At 38.0% G+C, this 16,538-nt stretch overlaps 2 long non-coding RNA genes across 2 annotated transcripts in view; one reads left to right on the forward strand and one right to left on the reverse strand.

Moving 5' to 3' along the window:
- LOC106825219 (uncharacterized) overlaps positions 1–16,538 on the forward strand; it is a 187,926-nt gene that overhangs the window by 32,794 nt on the left and 138,594 nt on the right. Inside the window, exon 3 of the long non-coding RNA XR_011501830.1 lies at positions 5,506–5,624. This is a non-coding gene — a long non-coding RNA (uncharacterized lncRNA). The remainder of the gene's footprint in view (positions 1–5,505; positions 5,625–16,538) is intronic.
- The window catches only part of LOC139044757 (uncharacterized), a 63,340-nt gene continuing 46,810 nt past the window's right edge, over positions 9–16,538 (reverse strand). The window contains exon 3 of the long non-coding RNA XR_011501833.1: positions 9–3,974. This is a non-coding gene — a long non-coding RNA (uncharacterized lncRNA). The remainder of the gene's footprint in view (positions 3,975–16,538) is intronic.

Raw genomic sequence — 16,538 nt, forward strand, 5'->3', positions numbered from 1 at the left:
TTGGAAACATTGAGCTAATATGAGGAAATAATTTCTGAGAAGCAAAATAATAGGACACTCAACTTACAAACATCATAACATGCATTGGAAATAACTATCTCATTGACTAAACACATTTTCTCAAGTAAAGAATGACCAGCTGATATCTTAAATCTTTTCTGAGTTTCAGGATGATGGTTTTTCAGATTCACAACCCTGAAATTTCCCCTCTGCCTCATCTTCTGTAATAATATGATCATCGTAATGAATTGTCCAATCAACATTTTTCAACTAAGTGAGAATTCTAGGTAATTTATTGTGAAACACTATGATATTATTTGTTTAAAAAAGGAATCGGCCCCATGGCCAAGTGGTTAAGTTCCTGCACTCTGCTTTGGCAGCCCAAGGTTTCATTGGTTTGGATCCTGGGCATGGACATGACACTGCTCATCAGGTCATGTTGAGGCAGCATCCCATGTAGCACTGGAATATACAACTATGTGCTGGGAGGCTTTGGGGAGAAGAAGAAGAAAAAAAAAGATTGGCAGCAGATGTTAGCTCAGGTGCCAATTTAAAAAAAAAAAAAAAAAGTTCTGTAGAAATAAAAGGAAAATTAACCTGCCTCTTATATGAAAGGAGGAAATGATTTCTTTTTGAGCACTTACCATGATTCTTGTGCCACCCATGCCATATAACTGTCTTCAGATCAGAGCAAGGGTTTCTGTTTTACTGATGGGGAAGCAGACTTGAAAAAGCAAGTGGCCATAGAGTATACAGTGGGCCAGGATCCAAATCTAGATAACTTATTAGGACAGCTAAATCAGAAACTAAGTGGAAATGAAAACACTGGAAATTCATGTTGTATTTTAAAAATAAATCTTCCATATCCTAGGCAAGAAAGAAAAAACTTACAAATGCTTATTTAACTCCTAGAGAATCAACACTGCTTTTGTATTGGTGGTTGTGTTGGTTTTAGCAACATCAGAAAAGTCACTGGGTTCAGAATTCCATAAGGGTGATGAGCAAGTTTAAGTGTAGCAAACAAATAATGAATCAATACAATTTCCCACAAAAACGAAGTAAATACCATTGTCTCCAGGTCTTTTGTTATGCAAAAGGAAGCCATGGGAAAATTTCCAGGAAAAATAAACTCTCAATTTTTTTATATAAGAATATAGGATAATGAGACAAATATTCTCCAGCTTCTCTCAATAGCTAGTTCACTGTTTTGAGTTCTACAGATCCTCATAACAATCAACTGTCTTATTATTCTTTCAGATTTTTCTTTTTAATTATTTTGAAATTCATTGGCCTCTTGTATTGACTATAATTCTAGCCAATGTTAAATCAAACTATTTGGCTTTATGATTTTCTAATACTACCCTAAGCAAGACCTTCCCATTGAAAATAGTTATGGACTCATTTATGTTATTTACCTTTGAAAGATAAAATATAAACATGTACCAGAATCTGTGTCAGGAAGTGTTTTGTTGCAGACAATTTATCAAATATTTAAAGAGAAGATATCAAACTTGGTAGGACATCAAAGAACTTTCCAGAGTAGCATTACAATAGGAGAAAATAATGCCACGGTATATCATACAGTGCTGTAGAATGTACACTGGGCTTTCATAGAGATTCTGACTCATATTCAGCTTCTAGGTTTCTCATGCATAAGTTATACTAGTAACTTATTCAGGTCAATTTTACACGTAAGTTCCTGGTAACCTCTCACCCCGGGGATAAAACTATCCCTGTGAGGATGAGAGTGAAATAATTCACGTTAAGCACACGGCATAATGTCTGCTTCACTGAAACTCACCAGTAAAATTTAGTCATTATTAAAGGCTGTTATTATTATAGCTGCCTCTCCAGCATGTTTCCTTCAAAATAAGCAGTCCTATTGAAAACAGGAAACGTTAAAGCTTTGTTTTGCTGGTTGCTGTAGCAAGAAATTTGAAAGCAGCATGAGATTTTATAAGGAAAAAGAATTCATTTAATACTGCAGTAGGATCCTTTGAGAGATGAAATATTTATATACATCTGTCACACATATGGAAAATTACAAATAAATACAAAAGTAGAGAGAATAGTGTAATGAACCCATCACCAGCTTCAACAACCATCAGCTCATGGCCAGTGTTCTTCTTCTCCCCCCACTGCACACATTATTTTAAAGCAAACTGCAGACTCAGTTCACTAAATAAAATTCTTAATCAACTTTGATCTTATGAAATCAGGTAAGAATCAACACCATTAATCCATTTATGATCTAAAGAGCAAAAACATGTGAAAAGACTCATATTGTGGACTTTAATCTTCTAAAACAAAAGAATAAAATAGCTATCTCTATTTAAAGCTCAAGATGATATCCAGTGTTTCTTATTAAGCTCTCATATATGATTGGAAAACAATAAAATTTACTGAAAAATTTTCAATATTAAAATATTTTGAATGAATATTCCTTGATGACACTATCACTTGTGCATTTAAAAAGTAACAAAATGTTCTAAAATAAATCTTTCTAATTATCACTGGATCTGTTATTTGATAAGTGTAGGGGAGGAAGACATTTCCTCTACCTGCTCTGGGTCCTTCTGGCTGGACAACGAATTAAATTCACATGAGACACAATAACAGGAGAAAATTAAACAAAACTTTATAACATGTATACATGGGAAAGACTCAGGCAAAAGGAGCAACTCACCAAAATGGCTGAATCTCTCCCCTTAAATACCACCCTCAGCTAAAGACAAAGGAGGATGTTGGGGATGGGGGAGTTGATCATGGGAAGTTACCCAAAAAGCACAGTAAACAAGAGTAAGGTTATTATGCAGATTTAAGTCCTTGCCTTCCTCATTGATAAGAGTTTCTAGAGATAAGGTCATCCCCCCTTTTTCCTGGTACAGAGGGGGAGACACCTTTACAGATGGAGATTTCCTTTACAAATGTAAATGTCTCTTAACAAAGGGTAACTGGATCCTAATTTTCAGTTTCTTTCCTGTCTACAGTTTTTAAAAAAGTAACCAGCCCAAAATAATTCTCATGCCAAAGAGACATATCTTGGGGTGGCCAGTTCCAGTCCCCAACAGTAAGGGTTATCTGGCAAGGTAACTAATTCATATTTCTCAAAGAGACAAATGAAGCTCCACTGAAAGTAGAGATGACTTTTTTTTAATCTTAGATATTTGGATTATAGCAATAAGAAAAATGGATTAAGTCAAAGAGGAAGAAATGTCTGTGTCTATTAGTACTACATGGCATTTAACTGAACTAAAGTCTTGGCATGGGTACAGTCCCTCCTAAGTGCTGTAGAATATTCACCATCTTCAGATGCTGGCAGCAACACAAACTGGCCCTAGAACAAACAACATGCACATTTTCTTCCTATGATAATGTGTATTAGTTATCTATTGCTGTGTAACAAATCACACCAAAACTTGGAGGTTTAAAACAACATACAGTGATTATCTCACAGTTTCTGTTGATCAGGAATCTGGGCCCAGCTTACTGGGTCCTCTGTTTCAGAGTTTTTCACAAGGCTGCAGTCAAGGTGTTGGCTGCAGCCATCTCCAGGTTCATCTGGTGCAGGGTTATTTGGAGATTGCCAGCGAGATTCAATTCCTCACTGGCTGTTGTACTGAAGGCCTCAGTTACCCACTGGCTGTCAGCCAGAGGTTTCCCCCAGTTGCTTGTCATGTGGGCCTCAGACATGTTGTTAAAGCCAGCAAGAGAGTATGTTAGTAAGACAGAAGTCACAATTTTTGGAACCTAATCAAGGGGAGTATTCTACCCATTAGACGCAAGTCACTAGGCCCAGCCCCCACTGAAGGGGAGGGCATTACACAGCTGTAAATACCAGGAGGCATGATTGTTGGAGGCCATCTTGGAAGTTGATCTATAGCATAAGGTCTTTACAGCTTCAGTCCACAGGCTGCATTTCCTTTTGCTTCAGATTTCTTTGTTTTCTACCATGTCCCATGAAAACCTTTGGCCTGAAATATATTAAGCCAAGAAATTCACAAACGTGAGAAGAGAGAGGAGAGTGCCTCAATATAAGCAAAATTTTGGTTCTTAGATATCTATGAAAATGATAAAGTTACAGAAGCAGCAGAAATTTTAGAGCATAACATTCATCCATATGGTAATGATTTTAGTACAAATCATACAAATTTGTACAAACAGGACGTGCTGATTGGTCAGACACAGCATATTTTCTGTGTTTTTAATGTGAATGGCTTTAGTGCAGGATGCTCTCTTTAGTTCCTTTCTGGCCCTTTCTACTGCTCCTGGGCCACTTCGACCCTGGTTGGTTTCTCATGTTAATGTAAGTAACATGCCCGGTACCAAATCATTTGAGTGGAGGCTCCCTATAGTATAAGGTACCACTTGGCAAAAGCTATTCACATATTCCATGCTTTGAGTTGACTCCATTTCCCAGCTTCTTAATGATGGAGTCTTAGAACCTCTTTCATGCTCTAGAAGAGGATTGCATATAGAGAGAGAGCATATTGAGAGAGCATATAACTCATTGCTGTGCTTACTACAGGCGATCAGCAAACCCACATAGCAAATATTTTAGGTTTTGCAAGCCACATGTGGTTTCTGTCACGTATTCTTTACTTTGTTTTGCTTTTTGTAACTCTTTAAGAATGGAAAAACCCTTCTTACGTCCAGACAGTATGAAAGCAGACTACACGTTGGATTTGGCCTATAGGTTGTAGGCTGTCAACTCTGTTAACAAAGATTTGTTTTCTGTAATTTTTTGGTGTTCAAAAGCTGAAATGCCATAATCCTCAAGTTTGAGACACAGACATGCTTGTTACAAAGAGTGTTTCAAATTTACCTGTTGATTGTAGTTAATATTTTTCCTTTATATCTACTAACATGTTGGTTGAATATAAAATATTAAGTAAATAATAGTCCACCTGTGATGCTCGACACTTTGTGGGCCATTTTGATTTGGGAAATTTCTCTGCCCTACCTCAGTTACCATTTCATCCCTTTCTTTTTTTCCTACTTTTTTAATGAACTTGTTATTACTAAGATGTTGGATGTCTTGAATTGATTGTTCTCTCACATTTTCCCACTCATCTTTGGGTTTTGGTCATGCTTTTGGGGAGGTTGCCTTAATTTTTATCTTTCAGCCCTTGTATTGTCCTTTAGAAAGTTCTATTTCTGAGAGCCCTTTTTTGTTCTCCAATTGTTCATTTTCCATAGCACTCTGCTCTGGTTTTATGGAATATCTTCCTGATTGTTCTGAGGATATTAATTAAAGACAATAGTTTTGAAGAAAACCTCAAACTCCAGGGGTATTTTTTCCTGACTGTTTTGGTATCTTTCTTTCATATGGGAGGTTTTCTTCAAATGTCTCATAAAGTTCCGTTTCCATTAAAATTTCACAGTGATACTCTGAAAAGCAGATCGAAAACTGTGTGTGGTTTAGCTTGAGAACTACTCATCCATTGGCTGTTTTTCTTGTTTAACTGGAGGATTACTCATTCATTAGCTGTTTTTCTTGTTTAGCTTGAGGACTACTCATTCATTGGCTGTTTTTTCTTGTTTCGGCAAAATACCATTGGTGGAAGTACATCCCAAGGACCACTAAGTTCTTCAGAGAAGAAGCTGCCAATCTCTTCCCTGAGGTGAGAGATAGGAGGAGCTTAGCTATGCGTGGGGTGGGAAAGAGGGTGGAAGAGTTAACTGTATACAATTTTTGTACTAACAAAAATTCAATTTTGTTGTATGCTTCCTCATCACTTTCCTCTGCACTTTGAGTCTCCCTAGTCCTAAACCCTCCCAGTCCTGGCAAGTGAACTGTTCCTCTTCATGCACTGTCTGGCTTTGTGACCGTGGCTGCCTTAGCCTTATTAAATCCATATATGTTAATGTTCTTTAAAAATTGATTGAAATTCTTCCTCTGCTGCTGTCCTCCTTCCCGTGTTCTCTTTGTATTTGTCGGTTTAGATCTTTTTTTCTTTCATATTATTTTTAGTGGATTTTTAGGAAGGAGATTAGATGAATAGTTTACTGACTCTATATGCTTAATGCTTAATTTGGCTTCATCTTGAATTCATTAATTTTATTGGTATATGTCCTTTAGGAATTCTATTAAATGCAATTTGAAATTGGTAAATTTTATAGTTTCTAATCACTTTGTTTGCCATTACATTTGAATAATAATTTATTTAGCTGGGAAAGTCAAAAGGTATTTTTCTCAGAACTTAGAAGATACCGCTCCATTTTCTTTGTGTATCTAGTGTTACTAGTGAAATGTCTAATTTCAGTCTGACACCTGATAGTTTGGAGATAATTTTTGGTTGTTAGTTGACAGTCAACAGGATCCTGAGAAGTTTTCCCCAGTTTTATAGTAGGAAAGTTTTCAAACAAATAGGGAAGTTGGAAGAATGGTGTAGGAAATACTCAAATACCTGCCACCTAGATGAGTATGTAGCCTTATTTGCTTGATGTGACCCTCTCTATACGTGTGTACATTCTTTTGTTTAACCATTTGATAATAAGTTGCAGCCATCGAGGGATTTCACCTCGAATTATTCAGCATATTTCTCTAAAGAATAAGAACAATCTTCTATTTGCCACAATCCTCTTACCACATCTAGGGAAATTCATACTTATTATTTTATAGTAATATTTTATATTTTCTTCTCTTCTACATTTTAGAATTTGTCCTTGATGCTTTGATATTTTACTTTTATGTGTACTAAAGTTGGAGCTTTCTATATGATTTTTTAAGATACTCTGCTTAACACTTAAACAAGCTCTTTCAACCTTACACCAAGTCTTTTTCAATCCTAGGACATTTTCTTCTCTCATTTTGTATTTATGTTACGAACCACTCCCTCTCTTTGTTCTCTGCGCCGTCTTCCTCTGGAACTGCCTCTGGAACTTCTGGATATACACGCTATGTCTCTTATCCTTTGTTCATTTTACTGTTTATACAATCTCTGCAGTATTTTTTAAGCTAATGATGAATTATTAAATTTTGTAGATCTCTTTTTGAGATTTTTATGGATACAATATCTTCCTGAAACTCTCTGGGGGGGAAGGTGTCTCCATTTTCTAAAGTTTCATTTAGTTTGCCTCCATTAGCTCTATTACTTTATAGTTTTCCCTCAAATGTATTGTGATTACTGGCTGTGTGCTCATCTTTATTTGAATTTCCCTGCTAGCCATCTGTGGACATAGTATGTTTTTACTATAATCTTCCTCTTTTGATTATGAGGAAGGGATACAATGTGGTGACAGATGGAGTGGCTGGTAGCCATTTTTCTTTATATGGGGACTTTCCCATTCTTCTTGTTTTGCCAACATGCAAATGTATGCATGCAGAATGGTCTTCTGTGTCATATGCTGCAATAATGAGAAGCCCTGGGCAGAAAGCTTGGGCACTTGAGGGGATTAGTTATGATAGCACAACATAAGACAAAGCCATCATGGAACTGTTTGCCATAGACATGGCTGAAATCAAGAGTGAGACTGAGGAGGTGTAAGGCAGGCACCATTGGCATCTGATACAGAAAATGAGATAGGAAACTTCAGGCAAAAGATGTTAGAAAGACTCCTTCCCATTATAGTCCCTATGAGACACAGGAGAAGCTTAATAAAAGCAAAGACAGGTCCTGCTTGCAGTTACCTGTCACCTGCCTTTACAAGGACAATGGCATATCCAAATGAACATCAGGTGACACCAGCTTCTCACAACATTTCAAACTTGCTTCAAAGGAATACATTTTAGACCAAGATATACAAATACCACCCAAAACCCTCTTTTCATTGCCACTTTTTGGTATTACCTCCTAATTTCAGAATCTACCCAACACTGTAATAATTCACAGCATGGCAATGAGAAAATGGGCCATCATTAGGAGATATGGAAGGAACTGGTGACACATGCTATCTTCACCTACAGCAAGGATGTTTGTCCTTTCAAATCCTCAAGTTTCTTTTAGCTCTTTACTCCTTGTGATTTTTAGCATCTTCCCACTTCTGAAGGACCTGGACTTTACCAGACATCTCAGAACAGGTTTATAACTTTTCAATCATTATTAGATCCAATGTATGCTAAAATTATGTGTACTGTATATTCACTAGGGGAAATTATTCTCTGACAAAGATGATGGGCGAACTTTCACTGAATAACTTCATTTTATAGAAAAAAAACCCAGAGAGTTGGTACGTTATTGAATCCTGGAGGACAAAAGGGGGAAAGGCTATCAGAGGAGATTTACCTCTAACTCCCACTGTTTATGGAAATATTTCACAATACAATTCTACTGGATATTTTGCTTTTAAAGCTTCCATTTTAAAAAAAAAGGAAAAAGTTATCACATGAGTGAAAGCAACAAGGAGAGAAACAGTTTTAAGAATCTTGGAAATACGATCTGTTCCATGTTGCTGCAGCAGCATCAAGTTTGAGGCAGGGGGTTCATAGCTGAAGAGGTAGGCAAGGGTTAGATCGTGAAGAAGTATCACAGTAAGTTGTCCAGATGTTATTCTGTAGATGATCATTGAAGGATATTAAACTGGAAAATGTTGTAATCAGCCTTCATCTAAGACGAGTGATCGGAAGCTTTGTGGAGAATGAAAATGAAGAGACAAAACCAGGAGCAGAGAGATTGTTTATGCGTCTTTTGCATCTCCAAGAGGGTTGTGATGGCAGCCTGATGCCTAGCATTTATAGTGTAGATGGAGAAGTGGGCTCTAGGCACCAGAGTATTTGAGATATAGTCAATGACTAAGTTAAGGGTGTGATATAAACAGTGAGGGAGTAGGGTGCTGAAAGGTACACCGATTCAAGCTTGAGTTAAGGTGGCTGTTTGTATAGCCAGTGGATGTTGGGTATATAGAAGGGTTTAGGGAAGGGATGCAGGGTAGTGGGAGGAGATTAGTTTTAGAATATTTGATTTAGGTTCCTCTCAAAAGTTAATAATTGGGTCCAGCTAGTGAAAATATTTGTTTAAATCTCAAGAAGGAGAGGGAGTTGAGTTGAAAACATAGATTTGGAAGTCAAAAACATACTGATGATAGTTAAAAATGACATAAGATGAGTTAATTTTACACAATTTTTGTCTATGCTTAAGACAAGAAACTGAGGAAAAAATCTAAAATTAAAGAACATGTGAAAGAAAGAGACTCCACTTATAGAAGTAGGAATAAAAGTAAGAAAATCATATGTTTTGGAGAACAAGGACATAAATTCTAAAAAGAATGAGCTGCACAGAGTCAAGGGCTAGGTGGTTGGCTGTCACTTGAGTAGGGACAACTTAGACCAGAGGAAAGAAGGTAAAAATGGATTGGTGGTAAATAAGTTTTTAAATAGGGTGGAAAGTTCAGAATCAAAAACCAACCAAACAAACAAACCACTGAAAGCTTTAAGCATAATCTAAGTAGAAGGTGACATTGAGAAGATGTATGACAACAAGAAGGTAGGGGACTGGAAGTTGGATTGTGAATTTAATGGCAAGGAAGTGATGGTTTAGATTGTGAAGTCATTGCATGGAATGGGAGGGAAAACTCACATTAGCCGTTAGCTAATGAAAGGGCAGATAGGAGGCGCCAAAGCCTTGTGAAGCTAGAGCCTTGAAGTTTGACTTCATCAGTTTGCAGGATCGTGCGACTTTCTCCAGCAGGGCTCAGTCCCTGATAGAGTAGGAGAAAAGGTGGATTATTCCTTGTCTTTTGTCCAAGGGTCAGGTAATATGAAGAGTAGGTCTAGCAGGAGGATAGGATATAGGTAAACTGAGGTACTGGTGAAAAGGTACAAAGAAGCTCAATCATGAGGTTCAGGGTAGGTAGTAAAGCTCTTGCTGAGAGGGCACATATACTTGGCTGAGGGGAGAGGAGGAACTAAGGAGAGGGAGGTCTTTGGGGGTAGCGATGAGATCCTCTGAGAAATGGAAGGTGAGGAGATTGTGGTGGGAGTGAGGGATATTGGAATCTGTGATTTCTGAGGCCTAGACACATTCTTGAGGCCATAATTGAACCCGACTGGTTTGGTCATAAGGACAGAAGATGAAGACCGAAAGGATTATTTCTATCATATGTAACTATCTCTTCATCAGCGCCCCAGATCAGTGCTGGGGATGAAACAACACAGTGGTTATCCATTCACAATCTTTCTGATTCTTGTCCCTTTTACTTTATCATTTAAGGGAAATCTGGTTAAAAGCAAACATTAATGGGAGCCAGGGAAGAGCTGACTATGCAGAAGAATAGGAAAGCTAATCTATTAAACATCCCCTTAATCACCACTCAGACATAATGTGATTATGAGCAATCACTGTTGGGAATATTCGCAAGGTGGGAATATTGTACCGCAGGAAATATCATATTATATACTTATTTCAATATATTTTAACAAAATGCTATGTGATGGAATAATCTGATACTAGGTGTAATGTTTAAGGATACGTCAAAGAGAGGATGACTTAGCCTAGAGGTTTTGAAACTCTATGGAAAAATGGAAATCTTGGGCTGTTCTCATTAACTATTGTGGATAACCACTATATTTCCCAATCTGCAAAGTATGCAAATCGTGGAATATTCACAAAAAAGCTCTTGGAAAATGGCGACAAGAAAGTAGGTAATCTAAATGACTTTTCTTCCAGAGAAAATTATTAGAGTTTAGCTTGGTTTTCCATCTTAAATATTATCACCTACAACTCACACAGAAACTAGAGTACAGTGTACTCCATTTCTCTTTTGGTTACATATATGTCATCTTTGAAAGCTTCATGAGCTTTTTCAACCCCAAAAGCGTATGACCTTAGGATCCCAAAAGAGTAGAAATTACCTTAGCATTCTTTTATTCTTGGATTTCTTTATAACGTTATTCAGATTTTTCTAGCCTCTGCCTTCAGGATTGGTGCTCTGACCTTAGGGGGAAAATAAGGTGAAAGCTTAACAACTGAATAAGGTCTGTTGCCAATCTGATGAACTTTTTAATATGTCTTAGATTGGACTGGTGAAGTTCAGTAATTAGCATCATAAACATCATTTTCTTTGCTTTGCTGTTTTAGAATATTTATGTACTCTGTAAGCATACGGTTTTTTTTTTTTTAAATTTACCTTTGAAGTTAAATTTTCTATTCCACCAGCAAAGTATAGCTGAATTGGGCCTAAAATATGCCTTCTGATAGAATGAGGTATCTTCCAAATTACAGGCACCAAACTCGGCCGCTCAATCAAGGGTGTATACGTGTAGGAAAAAGACACTGTTTGACCAGTCAAATGTAAATGTTTAATAAATCAGAAACACAAGAGCACAGCTTGCTTTGATTTATTCCACAACTTTCCAGCTCCAGCACAGCCTCAGGCAAGTATGTAATAGAAGTTCCAGCCAACTTCAAACATTTTTTTTAAGAAAAAGGGAAAATAAAGATTAAAAATAAAAAAACGAATTAAAATCCTCAGCTCCTTAATCATCTCAGGATCACCGAAGAAGGATAGGGATGCAAAGTTGGCTGCGATGAACCCAAACCAATATGGTGGTAACAGGAACTGATTGAAAAGCTGGTGGCAGACTTTTAGAACTCTGGTCTGCATATGTTAGTTAACTCCACACACAATAAATTCCTTTGTTTCAGTTTTTCAAACTCCAAAATTTTAGCCTTACTCAATTTATTTTTCCTCATTGCCGAAGGACATCTTCGTTTACGTATTCTGTCCTGAGCCTTGAACTCATTGGAACTAAATCTGAATACATCTCTGCCCACCCAATTCCCAAAGATGACTTGATAATATAATTCCATTCCAAAGAAGAGAGGACATTCAATGAAAGAGGCTATAAAATGTGTATTTCCCCAGATCCCAACTCGCTCAGGTATTTTCTTTGTAGACGCCATGGGAAATTCATTCAGTGAGACAGAGCTATTGAGCACAGTCAGCACTGAGGCAGACGTGATTTCTGAAGGAAAATCCTCTCTCAGACTAATTCAGAAAGGGAGGAAGAGCTCTAATGTTTCTCTTGTGGTTCTGTTCCACTTACTGCACTTTGTAATAAATGCTCTGGTCAAAGACAGAGTTCTGATGAAGTGGCACAGAACTGCATGTCATCCCACAGCCTCAGAAAGGAAATCTCTCTGTTTTTTTTTAAGCATACCATAACATGGGATCCCATCACAGTCTTTGAGAATTGAAATATAACAACAGACAACTGATGTTTGGACTGCCTATAAACCACAAAGGAATAGCCACAATACCAGCAACTTTCCTCTTAGCTCCAGCCAAATGTTCTAAAAACTGTATCCTGGAATTCTCATGTAGAATGTCATTGATTTTGGCGGGGGGGAGGGGGAAATGGTTTTAGAAGACAGTGCCTGATTAGTTCTAATGCCATATGTGGTAATAGAAAGTACTTTAGATAGGAATTTTAGCTTTTTTTCCACCCCAGTAGCCAACTGAGCAATTGAGGTCAAATCATTTGGAGATCTTCATTTAACAGATGGGAAGATTCATCTTGAATGCAATGAGATTCCTTATCTGGAAGTGAAGAAGTTAAAAGTTTGAATTTCATGATCTGTTACACCTTTCTATAATTCTGAACTTTTACTTTTTGCTTTGGGAGTTCTTCTATCACTGATGTAAAAAATACCACTTACTTAATACCCTCCATTTTAAACATATGTGACTTCTCAGGAAATCATCTTTCTTAATTCATAGGGAAAGTAATCAATATTATACTATTTTAGAAAATTATTTCCTTGGCTGATTATCTCTAGAACTGATTGACAAGAGAGGATATGCAATTCTACTTTGTGGAAGATATTATAGATTAGGATATGGGCACTTCTCAATTATCATGGGATAGAGTAATTGAATTCCTAATTAACTATGGTAATAATGCAGCAGGACTCAGAAATTAGACAATGGTTATTTATCACTTATTGCCACTGATATTCAGTAGAATGCCCTCCCCCTTCCCCTGGATGAAGGCTTTAGGAAATTTTGAGCCAAGCCTTGGGAATAGGCTGCTTATAAGTTGGGAGAAGGGCATTGGGAAGCAGTAGAAGATGATGCATAGTTTATTTCAACTATGGCCTTGGGTTATTTGTGAATTTCCCTTTGTTCTGGTTAGTTGAGAGTTGACTATATGTCTATATTACTGTATATCCAGAACAAAATGGACAATTTATCAAGGTCATTTCTCGTCTAATCATTTCATGATCTGCAAATCCATGCTCAGCATTTTCTTCATATTTATTCTTCATCTCATATCTGTACTCAAAGATACAGAAATATTTCCATGAGAAAGAACATTGGCATATAGTGAGATTATAAGAGAAAAATCTTTACTGAATTGGAAACTTCATTTAAATATCGTTTGTCGCTCAGTTGCATGCTCCCCTAGCTCTTCTATGGCAAACAATAATGATACCAGCTATTTTTTAACAAGAAGATATTTGGAGATCATCCACTTGGCATTGAGCCGCTGAGGATGCTTCACATGGCAAGTCCACATCCAAGTCTCTGAAACTAAAATTTGCTGCTTTAATCCATACAAGGTGATTCAACCTATGCAGAGTAATTCTTCAAGCAGTAGAAAGATTTACAAGCATTAAGCTTACAGCTTGCTTTTGCCCCAAGGTCAGGCGTTGCCATAAAGGAGTGTTACTCTTCCTTGGCTAAAAAAGGAGATATTCTCGAAATGGATGCCTGAAAAGACTTTCATCCATCAGCAGGCCAAGTCAATGCCAGGTTTCAAGGATTTTAAGGACAGGATAACAATCTTGCTGAGGGGCCATATTGCAGGCTACAAATTGAAATCCTTTGTAATCTGTCACAGTGAGAACCCCAGGGCCTTCAAGCATATCAGTAAGCACACATTGCCAGTGCATGATAGAAGCAGTAAGAAGCCAGGAATGACACAGCTCCTCTTCCAAGATGCCCTCCTGAATTCCTGTGCCAGTGAAATGGAGAAGTACTCTTTGAAGAATAACATGCCTTTCAAGATTTTGCTTATTGTTGCTAGTAACAATAACATGCTAGACATCCTCCTTTTATTGGTGATCTTCATACCAATATCAAAAAGGTCTTTCTCCCTCCAAACACCACCAATTTGATCCAGCCAGTGGATCAATGAGTTATAGCAGCTTGTAAGGCCTACTACTTTAACCTTGCTTGGACTTAAGGTGATGTCACTAAGGAGTTTATGAATGGCATCTGGAAGAAGACACTCAAGGGGTTTGTCTATGGCATCAAAGGATTTACCAAGGATGAGGAGGTTGCAGAAATCAACAAGGCTGTGGTTGAGATGGCAAACAGCTTTAACCTGAGTGTAGAGGAGGATGACATTGAGGAGCTCCTAGAGGTGGTTCCGAGGGAATTGACTAACAAAGAGTTGTTGGAACTCAAATAGGAATGCATAGCTGAAGAAGAGGCAAGAGAAAAGGAAACTGCAGGAGAAGAAAAAGAAAAACCTCTAAGAAAATTCACCCTGAAGGGTTTAACAGAAGCTTTTACAGACCTCAACCAGCTCCTTAGAAAGTTTGAAAACATAGACCCCAACACCAAAAGGTTTTCATTAATGGAGAGGAATGTTCATGGTGCATTATCTGCTTACAAGCAAATCTATGATAAAAAAAGAAACAGACCAAGCAAACCACCATTGACATATTTCTGGAAAGACTGACACCTCAAGAAGAGCCTCCGGCGGGGCCTTCAGGAAGTATTCCAGAAGAAGGCATTGTTTTCACAGGAGATGACAGCTCCATGCATGTTATTGTCCCTGAAGACCTTCCAGTGGGACAAGATATGGAGGTGGACGACAGTGATATTGATGATCCTGACCCTCTGTAGGCCTAGGCTAATGTGTGTGCTCATTGTTTTAGTTTTTAACAAAAATGTTTAAAAAGTAAAAAAAATTAAAAATTTTGAAAGTAGGAAAAAGCTTATGGAATGAGGATATAAAGAAAGGAAAAAAATTTGTACAGCTGTACAATGTGTTTGTGTTTTAAGCTAAGTGTTATTACAAAAGAGTCAAAAAGTTAAAAAAATTTTAAAGTTTATAGAGTAAAAGAGTTATAGTAAGCTAAGGTTAATTTATTATTGAAGAAGGAAAATTTTTTATAACTTTGGTGTAGCCTAAGTGTACAGTGTCTGTAACGTCTACGGTAGTGTCCAGTGATGTCCTTGGCCTCCACATTCACTCACCACTCACTCACTCACCCAGAGCAACTTCCAGTCCTGCAAGCTCCATCTGTGGTAAGTGCCCTGTACAGGTGTATCACTTTTTATCTTTTATACTGTATTTTTACTGTACCTTTTCTATGTTTAGATACACAAATACATTGTGTTACAGTTGCCTACAGTATTCAGTACAGTAACATGCTGTACAGATTTGTAGCCTAGGAGCAATAGGCTACAGCGTATAGCCTAGGCTGTGCCATCTAGGATTGTGAAAGTACATGCTGTGATGTTGGCACAAAGACAAAACCACCTAACGATGCATTTCTCAGAATATTTCCCTGTCATTAAGCCACACATGACAGTAGTCTCTTAAATAATCCTGAGGTCGTGGGGGGCTCAGGTCTACAATGGCATATAATTATCATCGTTGAAAGTGATACTAAGGAGAGATTTCTTCTCCCTGTCAAGACACTGCTGCCAGATGCATGATGGATGGCAGTGGTGCTTGTAGGTCATCAAGGCTCTCCTCTGCCCTGGTTACCAGCCACAGCACCCACCCGGCCTCAGCAGCAACATTGTGCAGCAGGGACCCTACCTGGGTGGCTATGCTCCCTGCGTTTCAGCAGCGACATCGTGTGGCAGCAATTGTAAAAAAGAATGGCATCCGCCACTGATGGAGCAGGTTTTCTGGTTCTCTTTCAGGATGGGGTAAGCATCCCTGGGAGGTTTGGAGTTCTCGCAGGAAGGAGAATCTTGAAGAGAGGAGGGAAAGTTTGGTTACAATGCAAGTGGCCCATGCTGCTATCTGATAGGGAACCTTTACTTCTGTTCTCTTCAAAATGCAGAAGACAGAGAAGCGTTCATCTGCTGTCTTCCTTCAGAAATTGTGTCCTCGCTGAGCGGGGAAAATCAGGATTGATTAGTTTCAGGGCTCAGAAAAATTCAGCATGAATGGCAAAGCAAACTAAACTGCATCTCAAACTGATCATCAAGTAATCTCTGTGCAGCAAGGGCCATAGAGTCGAAGCTGAAAGCTTGGGCTTTGCATGAGACCTACCTGGGCTTAAACCCAGGTCTGCTGCTTACGATCTTTGACTTTGGACAAGTTACTCAACTCTGGGCCTCACTTTTCTTATCTGTGGAATGGGAAGGAAACAATGCACCTCACAGAATGATGCTGAGAATTAAATGCGTGAATCTACATAAAGTGCGTAGCCCAGTGCTGGACCTGGTACACATTTGCTGGATGCTATTGTTCTTTACCTTTTTATACTGTCTTGCTCTTACCTTGCTCTGAGGCTCCTTTACTTTCATTAATTCAAGATTCATTCGATAATCTGGTAACCAGATCTTGATTCCTGTCTTATTTCTTCTCTTATAACTTTATGTCTATATTTCTGAAGTACATCCCA

The sequence above is a fragment of the Equus asinus genome, chromosome 1 (assembly GCF_041296235.1).
Source record: "Equus asinus isolate D_3611 breed Donkey chromosome 1, EquAss-T2T_v2, whole genome shotgun sequence".
Classification (NCBI taxonomy): Eukaryota; Metazoa; Chordata; class Mammalia; order Perissodactyla; family Equidae; genus Equus; species Equus asinus.